This window comes from Phalacrocorax aristotelis, chromosome 4 (assembly GCF_949628215.1).
Source record: "Phalacrocorax aristotelis chromosome 4, bGulAri2.1, whole genome shotgun sequence".
NCBI classification, from domain to species: Eukaryota; Metazoa; Chordata; class Aves; order Suliformes; family Phalacrocoracidae; genus Phalacrocorax; species Phalacrocorax aristotelis.
Genome location: NC_134279.1, coordinates 22,176,477 through 22,199,336, shown reverse-complemented (window position 1 = coordinate 22,199,336; position 22,860 = coordinate 22,176,477). Strand labels below are relative to the sequence as shown.

At 45.0% G+C, this 22,860-nt stretch overlaps 1 protein-coding gene across 8 annotated transcripts in view; it reads right to left on the bottom strand.

Moving 5' to 3' along the window:
* Positions 1–19,943, bottom strand: part of ADGRL3 (adhesion G protein-coupled receptor L3) — a 520,031-nt gene extending 500,088 nt beyond the window's left edge. For 2 of the 8 annotated variants that reach the window (XM_075090566.1, XM_075090571.1), the window contains exon 1: positions 19,023–19,593. The gene's annotated coding sequence lies outside the window, so the exon portion shown is untranslated. Of the gene's footprint in view, positions 1–19,022 lie in introns of all 8 variants that reach the window. The other 6 variants (XM_075090573.1, XM_075090572.1, XM_075090568.1 and 3 more) reach the window with 6 other exon arrangements.
* Positions 19,944–22,860: the final 2,917 nt, after the last annotated feature.

The window sequence follows — 22,860 nt, the reverse complement described above, 5'->3', positions numbered from 1 at the left end:
AAGATGTCATTTTCCAGTCTGAGGCAGAGTTTACTATTTTTTTTCCTTATTCTCATTTTCCCCCTCCCTTTTCTTTGCCCCTTCCTTTTTTTCCCCAACTGATTAACACTCCCAATGAGGAAATCACAGCAAAGGAGAGGCACCAAGGCAGACATTCCCAACATGAGGTACCACTTCCAGCTAATGCAAGAACGGTCCCCATGGAGCCAAAACTCACCAACTTTACCAGCTGCGCTGCACCAGTGATGTCTGCCAAGATGCCGAGCCCTCCCCATTTGAGGTGGAAATCTCTCAGACTCAAACCCAGCAAAGCTTATGCTCAGCTACAAGGGAGGATTTAAGCCCTGTTAGTGCATCTGCATGAATGCTTTGTTGAATTAAGACTCTGCCCGTTTACACCTCTTCCTGTTATCATTTCTCTCTGGGCAATCACTAAATCACATAGGATCTAATGACCTAATTAAAACGTTTCTTAATGCTTACAGCATTTGTGATGCCAGCTTTCAACACAACTAATGGCAAATGAAGGTTAATAACTGGTAATTATCATACTTTTAAGATTGTTTTTAAACAAAAGAGTGAAAATATTAAAAACACTGCAAGAAAAAAGCAAGCACATATGCCACTCCTGAACAGTGTTAAATACTATTCACAAGAATACATAAGCTATAAAGGCCAAATATTAAAGACATTCAAGGTATTCTAGCAGTATGGATCTTAGAGACTGTGCATACTCAGAATTACATCTTTAAAAAAAGCTTTTTCTACAGGTGGCTCTGTCAAAACACTACCTTACCAATCTATAGAAATCAGGTTGATGTCTTGCTAAGATAGAGTTATTGAAGTGCATCCTCTAGCTTTTAATTGCTCTATAAACAGACTACTTGCTACAACTGTCCTTTCACATATGGATGCCAGCTAGTTCCCATGCCCCATTTTTACTAATGGAGCTTTAAATTCACATATTTAAAAAATAATTTTTTAAATAAATAATAAGAATTTTTAAAAATCAACACTATAGAAGTCAGAGCAGCTTCATGAACAGTTTGTATTAACAGCTGCTGTAAAACCAGCGGGAACACAAGCCTACATTAAAATAATATTTAAGATTCTCACAACAAGAGACTAGCAGATTTGCAGAAATACAGAATGATATTCAGAAAGAAGTCAGTGCTTGGACTTGTCTACTCAAGTGTGTCCTTCAGTAGGAAAAGCTGGTCTTAATGCAACGCCTCAATGCTATTCAGGCTCAATAGGCTCTTTCTTACAGAGGCAGATGCTAAAGCCTTATTGACCAGAGCCCCCAGTGTACCGCAAGCTCTAACCAGAAATCTAGTTTTCTCCTATAAAAGGAGGATTTGTTCAGATTCCAAATTTGCAAATATTAGGAAAATTACTGTAAAGAATATTTAACTAAGATATCATTAAAATATCACGTTTAAATCCCTTGGACCCTAGCTCTGTCTGCAAGTGCTGCCCTGGAGAGGAACAGAACAAATTTTGAACTCACATTTAGGGACTTTACAAAGTTATAGCCTTCAGCCTGCTCAAAGGTTTTTTTTTATGCAAATTAATTTTATTCAAAATGAATGCACGTGTCTTCATTACCTCAAGAGATTTTCAGAAACAGGTCTGTGCAGAACCACCTCGCTTGGACATTGTAGCTAGGGGGGATAATGCTGACCTGAAAGTAAGTAAAGATGTTTGATGCATGGAGAAATCCCCAGCAATTGGAGAAAATCAACAGGACTACACTGTTAACAGACAAACAAATCGTAAAAAATGCCCTAAATCTGAGAGAGGTCGTTGTAATGAAACACGCGCATAGTTTCATAGGACTGTGCAAGGCATGAATATGCTTCAAAATCGATGACTTGAAGCAAAATTACCAAGTCGCCCTGAAGAGAACATACTCAATCCCTGAATCAGAATTGGTTATCTCCAGCAAAGGCAGTTAAAATTTTCAAGTAATATTATCCCTTTTTTACTTCTTTTGAGGCAATGAGTCATACAAAGGCCTTTATTGGATCTAACCCCATGTGGCTTCCCTTCAATTTTTTAATTTGATCTGACAATTATGACTGTAAAGCACAAATTGAATTTTTAAGCCACACTGAAGTAAACACCCAGCAACATCTGCTTTGTTTTCATTGTTCATTTAAAACTTACTCAGAACAATAGAAGTTTTAAATGCTTCTTCATCATTAGCTGACATTCTGTATTTAAATACTTCTATCGGCTCTCCTTTTATTTAAAGAAAGTAACATACGCCATTTTACATCAAGACTAAAGAACAAAGAAATCTTCCCTTAGTCCTCTAATGAGGGCAAAATCATCCAACCGATGGCATCACAGAAAATATACCAGCTGTTGAAAAAAAAACACCACCACCACAAACCCAGCCACCAGTGTGTTGCTACTATAGTACAGTCCTAAAAATCCCCATCTCCATCCAATTCAAAACAAAGGGCTGTTCAAGGATTCAGCCACCTGCTTAAAAAAATTAAAACCAACAGCGCAGAGAAGAAACCAGCACCAAATAATTAGGAACGGGGTGAGTGAATTTAGTGCTACGTATCTGCAATATTGATGGATTCAGGCGTGTGCCATGCATATATAGCTCTGCTTTTAAGATGCAAGATGCAGTTTGCTCTCATGTCTTTCTCCAAAGTTCTGTGCGAGTTATGAGTTTGCATGATGCTGAGGTTCAATCCTGTCTGGTTTTACTGGAGTATATTAGAAACAGTGGGAAGAAAGAACAGAACATATCTTGCTTAGCAAATTACCATACATATATATACACACACATATATACATATATCTATATACATATAGATACGTACACATACCTAGACACACACATACATACACAATATGTATATATATGCGATGTTCAGTGTTCCCTAGAGCAAGAGACTTAGCCAGCATATTGGGGACTGACCTTCAGAGCACCTACGGTTGGAAACAGGAAGGCTGCGAAACCAACAAAACCCCAGAGAAAACCTTACACACACTCTGAGCAGCTCTGCATTCCCCACACCGTCCCACAGCTTGTGCTACTACCACGCAGCTACACAAAAATCAGCTGTAAACCAGCCAGGAAACCAATCCCAGGCGAAAACAGCCCAGCAAGAGCTACAAACCCAATGTAGATTTTAAAGTTAGAGCTTTGTTTCCCAGCCTGGTTCCCCATACAGCCACAGAAACAGATGGCAAAATGTAGGGGTTTGATCTGGGGGTGGAAGGGAAGCAGCCAAAACTTGCGCTGGAACATCTGTCCAAACTGCAGCTCTCGGGGACTCAAGAAAGGCGGGTAAAAAAATTTGTGTTTGTTTGGTTTTTGAGTCTTGAGAGGCTAGTAGGATCTATGCAGACCACGTTCATAGGACAGAGCTTTATTAGATAAACCCTTAATTTGTCAGGGACCAGGAGCTGCAATCTGGGAAGCTCCTCTCCCGCCAACAGGCTCAGCATCCCAGGGCACCTACCCAAGGAATGCCCTCCCACATGAGTGGAGGCAGACATGTCTCCCAGCATCTGCTTTTTCAGCACCTTCACAGACTTTTATATCTGAGTCCTTGAAAGTAAAAGGGAGAGTAGGGGTGCAATTGCTCAGATTTGCAGGCTACTACATATTCTTGGGGAAAAAAAGCCATGGAGGTACAAAAGCACACGGTGGGAGTTCCAGTCTCAATGTACAGGACTGTGCAAAAACTAACAGGAGGGATCACTCATATTCCACCACACTTGCATCTATTTTTGTGATATTTAAGGTACATGTCTTACACCAATTCAACTCTTGCCAGTCCTCTTTTGAGTAAGTGAGAGCTCCTCCCGGGCACAAGCTCTGAGGACCAGGGGCCATTTCAATTCTTCCCCATGTACGTCCCGCTGGCTCAGCTTTGCTGCGCCAGGTACCGGCTTATCACGCAGATTCATGTATAAATTGGAAAGCACTAGAAGCCAAGGTGATTAATTTCCTGGGGCAGGATTCACCTTCTCCATCTTAAGGTATCTACAATGTAAATGTCTTCATCTGAATTTGTCACCTTAGGCTTCCTTTACAGTCAGTGGAGAGAAATAAGCTTTCTAGGGTGCAATTCATCTGACCTATTTTAAATGTCTACATGAGAAGGCAAGGAATCATGCCTCAGAAGTGCCTGCCTCTTTCTATTAGGTAGAAGGCCAGTTTAAGTTATTAGTTTGCATACAGACATCTCTGTTCAGAGAGAGAAACTAACCTACCTCACCCTTCTCCTTTTTAAAAACAACAAAAAAACCCAAAACAAACCAGAACCCACCCAAAAACCCCACAAAACCAACACAAAACACCACAAAAGCCACACACACTAATCCCACAGCAAAAGGGGGCTGCAGAATAAAAGAATAAAATTATAAAAATATCAATTAGCTAAACAAACAAGCCAGAACAATGCCTGCTTCCTGTGCAGCACACTTCAGCACTGCAATAAAAGCTTGCTAATGAGCCTGTTAACCATCTCAGGCTTATCCACTAGCAGCCTACAGCAGCGACCGGCTGGCCGACCACCAAATATGCCCCGGGTGGACGCTCTCCAGCTCCGGCAGCATCTCACTCTGCGTGGCTCAGCCCAACTCAGTGACTGGGCAGGGAGCAGGAGAACAGGCTGGCTGCTCACTGGGATGCTTTTCTACATACTTGAGCAGCTCAAATAACTCTGTTCAGTTGTTTCAGGGAGAAGAGAAAAAGGTAAACTCGCAAGAACACCACACCCTTCAAAAAGCAGTTAGCAGAAGCTCAAGCAATTTGGAGCCAAGTTTTAAGGAAAAGCTAAGCATTCGTCACTATGAAAATATACAGAAGCCATATCCAAGCATCATCCACTATGTCTGCATAAAGTAATAAATAAAAAAAGTTTGTATCTTTGCTCCTTTCATATCCAACGTATAACAGGTGTTATTTCTGGAATAGCAACAACTTCTAAGGTATCTCCAAAATTCACAGGCATTGGTACATCATGATTTTGGGGAAGTGACTGTACACACGCAACTTCCCACTGGAGTGTTCAAACATCATTTTCCCTGAGTGAAAATGGCACTCTTATGTAGAGCTGTCTAAAGAGAAAAGATATGAAACGATGAAGGTCAGCACGGGGACTGAAGGAAGTTCAGCAGACAGATCATGTGGCACTAGGAGATTACACTGTGCCACACTCGTACAACTGAAATCAATACTTCTGCTGCTGGTACCTGCAGCCGATGACCCTGTTGATGATATGTAAACAATAACCTGTAAGTTATTATTTATAGCTAAACGCACGTGAACTGACATTGCACTTTTTAAAGAAACTTCAATTTCCCACATATTTTAGCAATATTGCGAGTCACCGCTAGATTACTTTTCATACGCGCCTCCGAATAGAACGCAGATCTTTGCAAGCCTCTTCAAGCAGATTCACTCTTTTACTTTCCAGGAAAACTCTTATCCAAGCTAACATGCAGGAAAGTTCAAGTCCACAACATTCAGCTCTCAATTAGCGGCTTTTTTTAATTAGCTACAAACAGCATATCCAAAGACTGTATCAGCACCAACTGGCCTGAATCAACACAGAGTTTTTGAGGAAAACAAACAAAGCGAGCCCACACAAGGAAACCTCTGCTGGCCTTCATCCAAGCACACAAACTAAAGGATATCTCCATACCACTTCAAAGATTTCAGAGCATTGGCCAAAGCCAAATTAATAAGGGAAAGTCGGCTTCTTCTCAGTTTAAAAGTGAAAACTGACTCTTCGCTATACGCTTATCTGACAAAAGCAGTGTAGAGACAAGGACAAGAAAACCATAGCATTATGAAAAAACAGGAAATACATTTACATTTTAGCATATTGGGCCAGTGAAAGATGAGAACCGATATGCAAGGTGGCAAGGAAAGCAAAAAGGAAGAAAAAAAGAAATCCCCTCCCTTTGTAAGCTCACTGCAGCCAGAAAATGGAGGCAACCGAAAGGCTGTCTGCTCATCTTCCTCCATCGGCACATGCCAGTATCTTTATTGCCGTGAATTATCATCGGCACCTACAGCTGTACACCACAACACAAACATTGCAAGGCAACGTCAAGATATCGTGATGTGATTAATTTGTGGCCCCCAGCAGGCCTTCCCAGATGATGAAGTGTCTGTCAGCTGCTCAGATCTTGGTACCAAGACCACAGACCTGCATTAAACAAAGCAGTGCTCCTGGTATTATTTTATCTCACCCTTTTAATGAAAGATGTCCTCTCACTTAATATAAATAATTACTCCGTGTTACAATAGCATCATCTTTACATACCCTGGATGTCTGATGTAATAAAAAAAGGGAAATGGAAGTGGAGAAACTGTAAGAAAGTAAGAGTAGGCCAGCTGGGAAAAGGCTGGGGTAGCCAGGCATCAGCTCCTGCTTTACTGGAAGGGAAGACACTCGTCAGGGCACAAATGGATCCTCATTTCTCCCCTTAATCAGCATAAAATTAGAGAGGAGGCTGGAAACTTAACACAACTGCACAGCCACCTTTAAACCTTATTACTGCACACACACACACAAGTTTAACTGCATAGCTGTGATTAGTCTTTACTCTCTAACATGCCAGAAATTAGGCATGTTAAGCAAAATTAGGCAAAACTTCAACAGGCGTAGAACGTAAGCAGTGTTACCGAGTGGAATAATTAGGGTGCGCTGCAGCAAGACACCTTGTGCTGCCTCCAGTGTGGGCGTTATCCCCTTCTCATAGGTTTTGTGTAACGCCTGTCCAAGTGGGTTCCCTCAAGTTGTAGGGTGATGTTGTAAGGAGAAACTTTCCCTTCTTTGTGGCATTTGCATAGCATTGGTTTTTGCCATGGAGCGCACTGGCACACCTGGGACCTTCAGCAGGAACTGCAGCCCAAAGCCCACACAACTGCGCAAACTCCTCAAGTTCTGCACAGGTGACTTCCAGACAGGGAAAAAAGACCATTAAATACCTCTTGGTACAGGAGCAGCACTGTTCCCATGCACCTTTGGCAAGGGCCACTACATCTCTCAGCAAGAGAAGCATCATTTGTGCCTTCACAGCATGTACCAACCCAACCAGCACACCCAGCGTGTGTAGCAAGTAATTATTTTTAATTAAAAATATTTGCTTAGCTTTAGGAGCAACAGAATGCTAGTAAAAAATGCTACGTCCTTTTTTAAACAGCCACCCTAGAAATTTATCTGTAATGGATTTTTCTTCTTATTTTAGAGTCCCATTAAGAGTTCAAAATTAGGTGAAACGTTACAGCTCTGCATCATTTACATGCAAAACAAAAAAATTATACCAAGTTACCATTCCCAGTTCAGAAAAATTACCAGACTCTGCTCAGAAACCACTACGTACAGAGTTACTCAGACCAAGTTACTTCTGTAGAAAAGTAGAAGTCAAGTAGACTTCAGAGCAGTGAAACTTCCATCTTCATTTTCCTGACCGACTTCTAGTTTAAGCAGATCATAATGGGACCATTACTTTTTCTAGCAGGCTGTGCTTTCATGTGAAAATTTCATCTGCAGAAAGAAAAGGTTTGGGGGTTTGGTTTTCTTTTTTTTCTTTTTTTCTTCTCTGGAAGCTGGATTATGACCTAGCTTCCATGCAGGTAGCGAGATGAGACATGGCCTGTCTCAGCACCTCACTGAGCTCATGCCAGAGCCAAGAACACCCGTCATTCCTTTTGCAACCAACAAAGCAGTTATAAACACGGCTCTCCTGACTCCTACCCTTCCCTGCTGCCCACCACCATCCCAGAGGTATGGTTTCATGGCAGGCAGCTTCAGCAGCTGCAGCACCAAACCAGCCCTGGGGACACCATCTAGGATGCTCAAGAGGATCGTGTTTGCTGATCTTTGACCCATGGTTCTGGGCTTGCTGTCTCTGCTACAAAGACAACTCATATCCAGCTGCAGATCTATGGGAGAGCCCCTTAAAATACGCCTGTAAGTTACATGTTTACAGGCAGTATTCCTCAGAATATCACATACACAAAACACCTCGCAAGCTGAAGTTATCCCTCAAGCTCAGGCAAGCATCATGACAAAATACGCAGGGCTCCCAGACACATGAATTCCTGCACTTTACACCCAGCCTTGCAAGTCTACGTTTGGCATCTGGTGGGATTAGCTGTGCACCAGGAAAGAAAAATGTCTCCGTAATTAAGAGTTATCAAAAAGTCTTAAAAGCCCTACAACTTTTAAGAAAAACAACCACATTAACCAAAGAGTGGGGAAGATGAGCAGCTGGAGCATCAAATGCTGGAGGAGTCCTAAGCTAGCACCTCAGTATATCATTAAGGCATGGAGCTCACATCTTCTCCCGACTCCTGTAAGGAAGGTTTTAGTTTTACCTCTAGAAGGAGAAATCACTTAATCACCATCTAACGTGATGTAAAGACATCAGCTGTACAATGCAGGGGAGCAGCAAGGCAGATGGGGATTGATCAAAACACGGTTTTACAGCTAGGGCACTCTGGGACTCCTTTCATTCAAAAGAAAACTTTCTATATAAAAAAGGCTCTTTTGCAGAACACTAAGCTGCTCAGAAAATTCACATCTCTCGCCCTCAGAGATCACCACAGTATATTCTTACAAGTCCACTATTGGAAAAAAACCAACCAAAACAAAACCCCAAAAAAATACATTCTCAGGTGTTCATGTTCCTTCTCAGCTTCATCTTGGGAAAAGCAAGGTATGTAATCCCTGTATCAACAGCTGGAAATCCTGTGCAGTCCACATGTTCAATGAAATCTTATCCCTGTGAGCTGTTTGGAAAACTATAATGAAGTTGACTGTTTTGCTGGAAAAACAGATATATACCATTGCATCTCTGGTAATCCTTCAGAACTGGAAGCCCCATTTAACGTACATTTTCCCCTAGTGAAGGGTCCGACAGGATCTGTGCTTCCAATGAAAGAAGACAAGGAAGATGAGAATATTTTCCTACATTACACATTTTCTCATTGCTGGACGTGTACAAGAGGTGAACACCCTCTGGTGAATCCTGCCTTCCTTATGCATGGACCAGCCTCCTTCCCATAGTCTCACTGATTTGAGAGGACTGTTATAAACTAAAGGGCAGATTAAGGACATCAGCACCGACCCCAAGAGTCAACTACCGTGTTTCTCTGAATTGTTGTTTGAGGAATTTTGTTTGTGGGTTTTGTTCTTTTAGTTTGGGGTTTTTCTGTTGTTTGGTTTGTTTGTGTTTGTTTTTTTAATTCCACAAAATTTAAGCATCTTAAAAGCCCTAGCTAAAGGATAAGATTATTGATACAAAGCTAGATACGTATGTGCATCACTTGATATGCCAAACAATATGCCAACAGGGAGGTCACGAAGCGTGCAAAGCTTGGCCCAAAAATAACTCTTAGCAGAACTGGGGCCTGATTCCACAACAGATTATAATTTCCCTACATTACATCCTATTCTTACTCCTGTGCAGTTTTGTTATCGTCTCCCCCTGATCACATTGCAACTCCCTACATCAAAGGAAAAAAAGCCCAAACCCCAAAAATACGTTGCACAGCTATCTCACTGTCACATCTATTATTCAAGAAAGCTCTCATTGAATAAATGTCTGTTCAGAGGCTCTAAACAAATTTCATTTCTGAACACCACTGTCTGCAGCCCAGCGGGCTATTTCACCAAGATAAGATCACACATTTAATCAAACGCTTCAAAAAAGAAATACACACCAAGTTTGCTTAATAATGTCAAATAATAAAAGTGCAGTGCTGGCAGCATACTAATTTTTAGTGGTCTTTCTTCTTTGGGGGTTGTCTCAATAGTCAAGGTCAACCGTACATGGGATTTCTTCTAATTAGGATTTCTGGTGGAGGCTAGACCTGCTTACTCTCACCACTTAGCCATGGTTTTCCCTAAAATGAAGACATCTCTCTTTCACTTTAAATTAAATCATTGCAGTATCCCACCCAAGTGTGACAGACAAAACTGCATAGCTCTGCTAATTCAATAGAGAATGTAAAAGGAAGACAACAAAAAAACACATCTTTGTGGTCAACGAGGAACCACCCACACAAGTGTCTATAGTATAAAAGGAAAAGTTGTTTACAGGGGAAAGGGAAAAAAAACAAAAAAAAACACGTGATTATCCGCTTGGTGTTTGACCACAGATCCTACTGCAGCCCAGGAGAGACCTATTTGAGTTAGAAATGAGGAGTGGACTTGGCACCCCTAGGTCAACATATGTTTTGCCACTTATTTTATTGTAGTAATAAGAGGAGGAACCAGCTCAAAGAAACATTATGTTATTACTACTGCAAAATACATCTATATTGTTACAGACCAGACTTCCGTGATATTCTTCACCATCTTGCCTATTTCTTTAGCAATTAATTTTTTTTAATTTAAGTCTCCAGCTTTACCACAATGACTACTGCTGGAATAGGCTTTGCCCCCAAATTACATGAAGCCTGGACCCTCGCTGTGCTCAAGCTTGCAGCTTGAAAAGGGTCAATCAAAAGCTGGCATCCTCACCCTTACAGCCTGGCCCATGGGTTATCCTGCTCTGCCCTTCATTCGCATGGGATGAGGGAGTGATCAGGCGTAAAGGCATTGGAGAAGACAACCCCCCATCTGCTGCTCCCAAATCTGGAGGGGACAAACAGCGAGGCAGCTCTTAAGATATATACCCCACCGTATCCCGTTCTCCCTGCTGCAAACATCCCCCCAGACACTGCGAGGTCCAGATTCTCCTCTTGAATGGGAAAATTTCAACTTCTTAGTTTAGGCTGGCATAAACAACTGCTTCAGTCTGCTGGCCAACACCTTTCCACAGGTGCTCAAGTTTTACCCACCATCTCAGCTCCACTGCAAACACAGAGCTGCTCAGGCAGGAATACGCTCATGCACTCAGTGATGTGCACCTGTATTTCTCATTAAACAAGAATACTTGCACAGGTATAATTCCCTTGTCACACTTTAGTTTTCCTTTGGAAAATCAGCAATGTTATATGGAGAAGCGCTCCCCACTCCCGCAGTCAAAACGCATTGCACAGACTTTAGAAAGACTCATTGCAAATTGGTGACCTACTTAAGGAGATCTATAAAGTGCATTATGATTGTAATTGCGGATCGCTTGTCAAAAGGTCACAAGTTATCACTCTACGCAGCATAATCACTATATTTTAAACACCTATCAGGATGAATTTTACACAAGGAGACACACATAATTTTGCAGTCATACCAAATAAAGCAGTGATTGTAGTATTACTGTCCTCCTATAAAAAAATGTAAAAAAGAGGGGGGGAAAAAGACACACAGCCACTCCACACACCTGCACCCATTAAAGATAATCCAAAATGACATTTTCTTGAAGAGGTCTGTGCTGTGGGAATTGCAAGTGCAGTAGTCACATCGTAATTTCCCTCGGAAGGAAGCGGGATATATACACCACATTTCCAAATGATTAAAGGCCTTGATTGCAATATCCAAAGGAATAACATTTTAGATCACACACACAGTTCCAACGAGGTCGAACTGAGGTGCAATGCCCAATATAGCAATCTGTGGTGTGCTGGAAACAAGAATGGCTGTTCCCTGGATAAGCCATCTACTGCAGGATTATAGACCACTTTTGGGTACTTCCAGATAGCCCACCATAAGAAGTCATTTAGGACAGAATCCAAAAGCCTTTTGTTACAGCAGAAAAAAAAAAGGGGGGGGGGGGGGGGGGGGAATAACCAGACCAAAAGATGCAAAATAACACACAGAAAAAAGTGGCAAATAAAGATCTGCATTACATGGAGAATATTTCTCGATACAGAACCTGCAGTGTATATCTTGCAGGAGAAGAAAAAAACCCAAACAACAAAAACCTGCCCCCTGTGAGTGATGGGAATTTGCACCATTTTGAAATGACAGAGTCAAGTCAGGAATACACACACGTGGAAGGCAGCATTAAAGAAAAGGCGTTAACAGGATCCCTAAAATACTCAACTCTCTCCAACAGTGAAATCTATACAAAAAGATGGTTACGATGGGTGATTTAGGTTTTTTTTTTCCCCCACTTTCCTCCAGCAGTCTTTGGAAGAGGAAAAAAGAAAGGAAAAAAGAAGAGAGAAAAAGGGAAAAAGGAAAAATAAGAAAACAAGGGGGGGGGGGGGAACAGAAAAGAGAAAAATCTGAGACAGCTATTGAAAAATCTCCTTACAGGGTCAGCTGTCACTGGAACGCATTTGAGTATTCAGGGTACCCACCCATGCAGAACATCAAAAACTGGGCTCGGGTCCCTCCCCTGTTCTCACGGGCTTAAGCCACGGCTTGGTTTGCGACAGGGCGCGGAATAGCAAGGCAGCGCAGTGCCTCTGCAGGGCTTGTAAACAGCGAGACCCGCCAATCAAACAGGCCGGGGGTGTCGCTTCTGCTTAACGCTTCCCTTTTCTCCCGGCGCCCGCCGGCCCGACACACCGGGTACATTAAAAAGGGGGGGGAAAAAAAAAAAAATACAAACTAAACAAAAAACAGTCAACAGCTCGGCAGCTCCTGGCGCTGGAATCTTTTGAGCTAAATTCCCCATCTAACCTAGATCAGCCCAAAGTTCGCTAGCGTACTTAACTCTAACACACTCCTCGCTTGAAGGAAAATGCTAACATCCCCAAGAAAGCTGCAAACAGCACTTCTGCACCACAGTGACGCTTCTCTTCTGCACTCAGAGGGCAGGGAAAAAAATTCTCATTATGGCAGGCTTGGGATCAGCAACTTCAGAATGGAAACAGGCTGCTACGACAGACAAGCAAGGACCGGCACCAACTCTGATAAAATGTGTGGTTGCTCAGCATATCTGAAAACATGCTTGTTCTATTTTGGTGTCAGAGCAACTCAGTGAACATTTTAAAACTGCATGCCCGTGCAGAAGTATTTTGTTATTATTGTCCATCACTGCACCCGCATCTCAAGAACTCAAAAAAGAATCAGAAAATCAATAGTGAGAGAAGTTTTTCCAGAAACAGAATTAAACCCTGCATCAGCACCATCATTTCACAAACAAAACCTATGTATGCACACACACAGACATACCGATGAAAGCGCATATGTTTTGGGTACAGATATTGTTCTTGGATACCTCTTTTTCACTTCCCCAAGTTTGACAAAAAAAAAAATCAGAACTGTGTCTGTTCCCCAAATTGTGATATTTATAAGTCTACATATGTCTGCTTATAATAAATGGATGCTCCAAGACTGCATTAGTCAGAATGTTTCTATCCCTCTGATTTTAAACAGTGTTCATTCATTCAGCACCCTCACCCCTGTAACTATATTCTTGGTTCCCGCAGAGGGGGAAAGGGACTAACTGTAAAAACTCATATGCATTGTACGCATGATTGTTGCAAGCTAACTACTTGCCGTTGGTATAAAGCCACTTAAGTCTTAGCCAAAGGTGCCAGGTTTAGACCAGACCTCTTTCAGAAGAGTGCTGTGCAGTGCTGGCACCTTTGCGCAGGACTTTATAGCAGGACAATTCATGATTACACCTTACGCACCACTTCTACAAAAGTACAGAGGGTCCTATTCCACTTCATTTCAGCTTTGCATTGCTGTAACAAAACATTCATGTTGATCCTTTGTATTTATGACATTTCACTGTAAGTTTTAGAAACACATAGTTCCGCTGCAAAGCTCAAAATCAATGACCTTACCTGGTATAAATCAGTGCAACTGCAATCAAGTCAGTGAAGTTATTACAATTAATAATAGCAAAGCTATGATCTAACATAATCAAAATATCATGTAAAATATTTCAAAGCTGTTCCCTGTCAGGTATCCACTGCAATGAATCTGAGTTGTGCTACAGACTGCTGAAGCACTAGGTTTGTAACCACCAAAATAATTCCTATGTAATTACTCACATGCTGACTAAGGTGCTTTAAAAAAAATAAAAAAATCCTGCTAGTGTGAGGCCATACATCAATAGATGCTTTGTAAAAGTTTATTACTATTAGGCATTTAAATGGAATATATAATAACTTCATACTGCCTAATTAGGACAGCTTCCAAGCACTTCTTCACTTTCTTCAGAATGGTATCTATTTAATGACCCTTGAAACCGAAAGCTGTCAAGTCACAAATGGAAGTGCCTTGATTTCAGTTTTCGACTGTTTTCATAAGCAGATTTTAGAAGCGTGCACAGATTACAAGCCTTCACCTGCGTACACAGCTTTGTTCAGCCTGAAATGCCACCTCTGGCAAAGACATTACAACACAATTAGTAGAAACATGATGCTGAAGTAGGGGAATGTTTTTTAAAAGATACCGTATCTGATATTCTGGAGCATCTTTTGAGAAGATACATCTGAAATTTTCGAGCATCTTCCCCCCACAGGGAAGGTAACAGAAGTGCTCCCTTGACTACAGCGGGAACCCCATCGCAGATGCAGCAATACCTCCCATGGATGGGAGTGGGCCTGAAGAAGTAGAAATGAAAGGTTTAAAAAGGGAAGGAAAAAAGACAGAAAGAAAAAGGCTATTTGAAAATGGTTTAGTTCTTATTTCTCTGCCAGAGGAAAACAGATGTTTCAGGCTAGGAAAAAATTCCACACTGAGCAGTGCTTAGTAAGTAAAACAGTGGTCCAGAACACAATTAAAATTAAGTTCTTGCCTGAAAAGACTAGCTACCTTGCTATAGCTACAAATGCTTGGTGCAGTGACGGCTAAATGCATCCAGCTTACAGAAAAAATCAGAAGGCTCTCTGAAAGACTTCTAAGTAAAAGTTACAGTGTCAAGGTGTCCTTAGAGAAGTTGTCTTAAAAATGAATGCTTAGCTTGCACCCAGGAGACACACATATTTCAGACTGCGCGCTATAGAGATTATCTAGTGAGGAACGTAAAGCAAGCATTACACTGCAAACTTGGAGGCTAAAAACAGGCAATGGGATAACATCTTTGATGGAATCACATCACAGATTTGAGTAGGAGGTGGTTTCCTTGCCATTAAAGTAGCCAAGAATTAAAAGTAGATGCTTAAAAGCAAGCTCCTCCTCCTACTTCAGCAGCCTGCGCTGGGAGCTTCCACTGCCTGCAGGCACCAGGATGAGATCAGGGAGTGCTGGAGCATCTCAGCATCTACAAAAAAAAGGACATATTTACACATGTCCCAAGCAAGGATTAAAGAGCCTGATATTGAGTGCTGGTGAGGATCACAACAGAGATTTGCCAAGGCAGACACGACCCCAGGAGATGACACAACCAGAGGCCAGCGTGCCAGGCTGCCTTGCCTGGGACAGTTACTTTCCTACAAACAGCCTGGGGCAGAGTCAACTGTTAAAAATGACACATTTTCTAGCTCTCCATACTATAGAGCCCTGAAAGCATTGCCTATAGACATAGCAGAGACTGAAGCATGAACGTATACCCAAAATTTGGCATCATGGTGCATTACTAGCATTCACACCCCAGCAGGAAGGCATCTATTGAATGAGAAAGGGACCAGCAGGGAAGAACTGGGAGTCCACATGAACTATAGTAAACGTCTCCTCAAAACTTCAATGCTCACCAAGTGCATCCCAGCCCAATAAGCAGCCCATCATCAAAAGCAGCAGGAAAACACATCCTTATTTCACAGGCCTGTCCCAGTGTCTCAGTATTGTTCCAAGCAATACATCGATACTGCGATGCCTAGCTCTCAGAGCAGTACAATCATTACCACTCCAAAACAATAATTCTTGAGTTATTCTTCCAAACCTCTCTTGTGATGTGCAAGAATGCTCTAAGGAGTAAGACGTTTTGTCAAAATCACTCCAATAACAGTGTTGGGCTGTTTCCACAACCATCAAGTAATGTAATTTAAAAAAAAAAAGACAACTTCTAGCATAAGAAGCCTCATGCCCATCCTCCATGTTTTAGCTTTTCCCTGATCCATTCTTGCTCCCTGAATTCCACCTCTTTTGTCAATCTTCAGCCCATCCTTTATACTGTGTCACACATGAAGCGGTTTCCTAGTCAATCTACACCAGTCCCAACACTATTAGTATTAAAATCTGTAACAATAAATCACCCGCTCCCAGGACTACTCCATTTACAAAGACTTCACTCTCCCATGTGCATCTCATTTACTTGTGTTGATGATGCATACGCTCATGCTCTGAATGAGAAAACCCTGATGGCAGCATCAGGCCCTCCAGCTGATGTGCTGAACAAAGCTAAAGGTCATGCATATTCCTCTCCAGTCCTGGCCAATAATTTGGTCCACCTGCCTCTAAATAGTTATTTATTTTTATAACGGCCCTGCGACACTGGGCAGCACGCAGACACCCAGCTCATCAGCCAGCCAGCTCAATCTGCGTGCCTGCATCTTCACCTACAAACCTGCTTGCGTTTTCCTCCCAGCCAGCAAAGCACACCAGCTTTGTTGTTGGGCAGGGCAATTTTTTTTCCTGCTGCAGGAAGAAAATTCTCTTCTGCAATTAACGCCAGGATAGGCAAGCCAAGCATCCCCACCACATCACCCCCCGCAGGGAGGGACGCGGTCCCCATGGCATCCCAACCTGTGGGACACACAGCCAAGCACCAGCTGCAGCAAAGGAGGCGGACTGGCCCAGCAAGTGCTCAGGGAAGATTTTCCAAGGCTGAGACACAAGCTGCTCCGTCATCTCCACAGGGCACCGAGAAACTGAAAACACAGCTCCTACTTTCGTCAAACAAAACATCTGAGCGAGGACTTGCTAGCCTTAAACTTAATAAATACCATTAAAATCTCATTGCCCCTCAAAGCAGGACTCTGTTTTCACTGTCATCAATCTGCATCGCCATTTAGCTTGCTCTGGAATTAAATGCAAGATTAAACCTATCGTCTCCTAACAGCCCCCAGAAGAAAAAGGATAATTCATATTTCATGGAATAATAAAAGTCACACAGAACTCAAGGCCAACACCAGCTTTATAAAAACTTCAGGCCTCCTGGAAACAGGCACACCAGAACTATGTACCCACCCTACGTTTTGCTAGCAGGTAGCAAGACAACAGTTACTTTGTAGCAAACTAAGCCTAAATCGGGGAACAGTACTCATAAGGAGCTGGAACACGAGCAACCTCAACTACAACAAGGGGTACCGACTCCTGCCATCTGAGAGCAATTGTTTCACCTTTAGAAAAAAAAAAACAGGGTTTTATGGTGGAACACTAAGCTGAACTTTGCCACCCAACATCAGCATGGGTGCACAGATTTTCTCCCTTCCCGGTCTGGTATTCTTAAGTGACAACTGCAGACTTTTGACAGCAGCCACGTTTAACCTGCAACACCTGGTTTACCCCCATAAAAAACTCCATGGAAGGACTTTTCCTAATGAATACACAGTAGAAGCCTGTTCATATTGCGAACCCCTGGAAACGATGATAAATGAGCTCTACAAAGCACATGCTAGTACTCAATACTAAGCAGGCAGCATTGGCTGCACTCTAAGAGACAGCATTCCACAACGCAAATGGAATTTCTGTATTTTTAACTCCAGGAAAGATTTTTTTTTTTCACCTTTGAAAATCTTGATCCAACGCTCTGGAGTAATCAGTGCTGTAATACAGAAAGAAACTGCAACTAGCGGACCACCTATCTGCCTTATATGAAGACACAGATGGCATTTTCACACACACACCCCTCCTTTTTTTTTTTTTTTTTTTTAACCTCAGTCTCCTCCTAAGCAGCTAGCTGCCTGGATCCAGGACTGGGAGAGTGGAAATGCTGGTACCTCCTAATGAGTGTTCTAAACAGGAAAATAAATACAAGCCGAGGGGTGGGTTGTTTTGGTTAAAGCGATGGATGCTACAGTGACAAGCAGACAACAATCCGTTGCTTTTGGCGGTACACAAGTTGCTTTAACTACTGCAGGGAAGAATCACACACCTATCAGGAAAGGAAGAGGAAGAAAGGCTCCTTTTCTACCTCGCCATCCCTCCTGCAAAACTAAACATCTGCATGTCTATAGGGGAAAGGGTGGGGGAAAGACCCAACTAAATCGTCGAGGCGGGGGCTACATTGTTCCTACGGACAACTCCGGACACAAGGCTGCAGATCAAACTCAGCCCTGAAGGCAATCCCCCAGGTACCAAGGGCACATTTCTTGGGCACTGTACCTACATCTCCATTAGCAATAAAGGGCACCAGCTCGAGGTAGGCTCCGCAGACTGGGAAACAGGAAAGAGCAGCTCTCTGGCTCATGGCAGGGAGCAATCATCAGCGTTACAACCATATTTCCAAGTTAAACAGTCAAAAGATGATTGCCAGGGGAACGCAAATAAATAATTAAGCAAGCAAATAAACCTAGAGTACAAAAAAAAGGGAAAAAAGGCATTTAAAAAAAGCATTTTTCTGCTTTCAGCTACACATATCGGCCCTCTTGCTCAAAAATCCCTCTGGTGAATGCCATCCCTATACTATTAGAGCCGGCAAACGCAATCTCAGAGGCAGGAGGTGGGAAGCCCTGAACATCTCCAGCAATGCATCTACCTGGACTGCATGTTTCCCTCTCTGGCTGCAAGGAAGAGAGAAGCTCGCGCCTACCTGTAGCCCAGGGCTGCTGGGCTGGGCGCAGACCCCTACCCTACCACCCCGCATCCACACACCTGCGCCCCCTGACGCACCCCCCAATTCGGCACCATCCCCACCTGCGCCCCGTGCCCACCCTCCGCCTCCTGCTATCCAGGAGAGTGACTGCTTCTCGAGGCACCCTTCAGCAATTAAACAGAAACGGAGATCCGCGAAGAGGTGGGCATGAGGAGGGGCGCGGGGGGGGGACACACATGAAACTCAGGAATTTCTCAGTGTAACACCAGCAAACCCACGAGTCCAATGTGGTGCTTTTCATAGAAAAACAGAAAGGGGAGCAAGAACAAAACCTACCAGGTCTCCACCATCCACCCGCCGCCTTCGCCACCCTAGTTGTCCACGGCTGAACCCAGCTGGAGCCTACAAGGCATTTCGCAACTGCCAGCACACCCCTTGTCCCCGCTGTCCCCCCGCAGCATGCAGACCCAAACGGACGCTCCCGTTACCTGGAGGATCCAGGCCCCCGAAGGGAAACTGTTCTTATTACAAAATAATTCAATCCAAGCGTGCGCCCAGGGCAGCCGGCACCCTTCAGCCCAACGCAACCGGGAAAGGGTGCAACCGACGGCCAGGCAAGGGCTGGTGAGCATCCATCCGCTGGGTGGTTAGTTACCTTTAGTCACCTCCGGCTCCTGAGATGCAAGTCCCCATCAGTTCCTCAACAACCTGCAGCAGGGAGCTGCTGCCACAATCCAGCCATTAAAACCAGGGGTGGGGGTAGTCAGAAGACCTGGCCACAGTACCAAAGCCCCCAGCCAGAAGGAAAGGGGGGGGTTGAGAAGCAGGGAAGGTCCCTCAATGAAAGAAAAATTTTAAAAAAATTAAAAAAAAAAGGAAAAAATATGAAAAAAAAAAGTCTCTCCTTTTCTACCGTGTTCTTCTGCTACACAGGCTCCCTCCTGGAGGATGGAGGGTGTGTGGGGATGAGGGAGACGATCGCTCCCTCCTCTCCTCCGTCGTCGCCGACCCCTCTGGACCAAAGCCCCGCTCCGATTTACCTCCTCCAGGTGGGCAACTTCAGAGCAAGGTGATGTCTCCGGAGCCGGCACCACCGGCCAGGCGATTCGTATGCGGCAGAGTCATTGCCTGTGCTGCTGCTGCTGCTGCCGCTGGGGAAGAACAGCCACTGCCGAAGAGACCACCAAAAAAAAAAAAAAAAAAAGGAGAGAAATCTTCCACCATCCCCCTTTTTCTCTTCAGCACCAGCCGCTCTTTGCATCCGCTCCCCTGCCCGCGGCCCCTCGCTCCACCGGGGCTAGGGGACACAAAGGCGCCCGCGCAGAGGGAAGCGGGTGGTCCTCAGCCCCCCAGCCTCCGCCAGCACCCCGAATCCTTCCCTCTCCTCCTCCTCCTCCCGCTGCAGAGACCGCCAGCCCCGGCGCGGCTCGGCGCGGGTGGGCGCGGGGGCGGCTCCGCGGGCGCGGAGGGGGGGGGGGGCGGCTCCGCGGCCGCGCCCCGCGCGGTGCCTAGCGGGCGCGGGGGGGCCTCATGGCCGCGGGCGGGCGGCCCCGCCGGCACGGCTCGCCTCGCCTCGCCACGGCACGGCACGGCACGGCACGGCGCGCACACACGCACACGGGGAGGGGGCGGAGGCGCTCCGGGGCGGCGGGACCCGCAGCACCCGCGTCCCCCGCGGGGCCGGACTGGGAGCAGAGAGAGGGGCCCGGGCAGGGGGAGGCGGCGGCGGCGGGCGGTGCGGCGCTGCTGCCTGGCCCGGCGGCGGCCGCACGGAGCCGGGCGGGCGGCGAGCCGAGGGGCGGGGGAGCGGCGAGGGCCCGGATCTGGGTTGCGCGGACGCGGGCTCCACCTAGCAGCCGGCCGGCACCGCACCGCACGGCTCGGCCCCGCCGGGGGCTCTCGCCGAGCCACCCCCCGGGCCCGCAAGGGCCCGCCGCCGCCGCCCCCCACCTTCCCCAGGGCCACCTGCAGCCCCGGCACCCCCTGCCCCGCAGCCGCCTCCCGCAAGGATCCCCCACCGCCCGATTGGCCGCCCTCACCATTGCTTCCCTCCCAGGCAGCCAATCGCAGCCTGCCCGCCAGGCACGGAACCCATCCGCACTGGGTTCCGTACCTCCCCGTTCTCCCCGGCCACGCAGCCAATGGCAGCCTGCCTTCCCGGCGCAGAACCACCACCTGCTGGTTTCCCCACCTCGCGATTGGCAGCCCTGCCTACCGTTTCTGGCACAGAACCATTCCCCGCAGGACTCCCCACCTCCCAGTTTGCTGCTTGGCCTGCTGTCCCCAGCCAAGCAGCCAATCGCAACCTGCCTGCTGGACACAGACCCTCTCCCTGCTGCCCAGCCCAGGGATGGGGCTCAGGGCAGCCCTGCAGCCAGGGGGACATACTCCATCCCTGCCCCACAGCCCCCAAGAGGGTGAATCCCCTGAGCTCTAGAAGGCCGAGGACATCCGGGACAGGACACAAGAAGTTAAAACAAGTTTGTTGTAACGTTCGCGACCTTAAATGCGTATAAGGGACCTCTGGAAATAATGGTGTTTGGCTGGAACATGATAAATACTTTCCTCCTGGATCACATTGTTTGTTTTTAGTTTTGCAGAGAAGGACCCAACAAATCAAACTCAAAAGAATTGCAAAGAATTTTCCAATCGCCTGAATGCTGACACATGCAACGTGCCACACTTTATCCCAGTGACCAAATGTATTTAGGGAGACGCTACTGCACTGCCGGCTTTGAACATTAAAAAAAAAAAATGTAGCCAAGAGAGCCAGAAGGGCCCAAATGAGGCCCTGCAGTCCACCTCAATGGAAGATCCACTCCATTTATTATCCCACCCAGCTGTCTCTTTAACAAGTTCTTAAGGATCTCCAGTGAGGGAGACCTTGCAAGACCATCCTTTTCAGTGGGATAAAGAATTAATTAACCTGATTTGGTAACTCAGACCATGAGTCAGGCAGGTGCTCACACAGGTTCCTAGTTGCATCACTAGGCACAGAATGTGTAATTTAGGCTAAGAACTGCTATTCTGGGTGCATTGATGTGCTGTGAAAAACTAGGACCGACAAACATAAATGCTGTTTTCCTAATAGCAAAATCAGGGCCCACCTCACTACCATCGCAAAAATGAAGAATGTCGATTGTGCTGAAAATCGGGGGGTGGAGGGAGGAATCTAAAAGTTATAACAGATCTGCCTCAACTGTTTCCGTTTCCAGTAGACCTCTGCAAAGTCATGTTAGAGAACACCTGGCCTTTCCCACAAGGCTGCAAAATACGCCCAGAAGTCTGAGTGAATGAAGCATAGCCTTCTACAAGCGTTTACTTTAAGAAAAAAGAGGTTTAAAGCAATTAAGAAGCCGTTGTGTTTCGGGCCTTGGATTTGGCTCACCAAAATCATTCCCCCCCAGTGGGAAAAGCCCTCAGAGAATCTACTGCTACATCCTTGGGAAAGTCCTTTTCTGCAACAACCCTTCTTCCAGGGGCAACATGGAAAAAAAAAAAAAAACAAAACCAAAACAAAAAAAACAAATAAAACACCAAAACCCCCAAATCTTTCATACTGCCTCTGCTGGGATGCTCACAGGTATGAGATTCTCCAAGATACAATTACCTGCCTGATGATATTCACCACACATGCACTGGGAATGAAACAAAGCCCTGCAAGTTGAAATTAGATTTGCTATATATCTTTATATTTATTTGCTACATATCTGTTTTAATGCAGAGGTGAGAATGAAATCAATGTTTAGTCAGTGAGTGAAAAAAAGACAAAGTGCCACTAGACTTAAAGTGTGGTGGTTTTTTTTTTCTCTCGTAGCTTTACATATAGTGAAGATGGAAGGAACCCAATGAATTGTTGGGGGAGGCAAGGAAGAGCTTTGGAAGGCCACCAGCCTGTTGCACTATCATTGCTTATTAAAATCATGTCTCGGGCTTAATGCTGCGAGCCAGCCCACAAAGAACCTAGAGACAGAAAAGTTGCGTTAGGTTGTGCAGTTGTGGTCTCCAGAGGCAACAGCGAAATTATTCCCTAAAGGATATTTTCCCAGTACTTTGTCCAGCAAAACTTGAAAGGTATCCAGGAATGAGGTTTCCACCAATTCCCTCGAGTGATTACTCCCCAGTCTCATATATCTCGCCGTTTGGAAGATTTTCCTGCTGTTCAGCCTACATTTTTCTGTTTCTTAATTTCATACCATTACTTGTGGTTATGGCCCCAATTAATCAAAGTACTTCAGTGCATGCTTAAATTTAGGTATGTGCTTAAGCTCCATTGAAATCACGTGCATCGGCGTTTTGCGGGGCTGATGGATATGCGCATGTGTT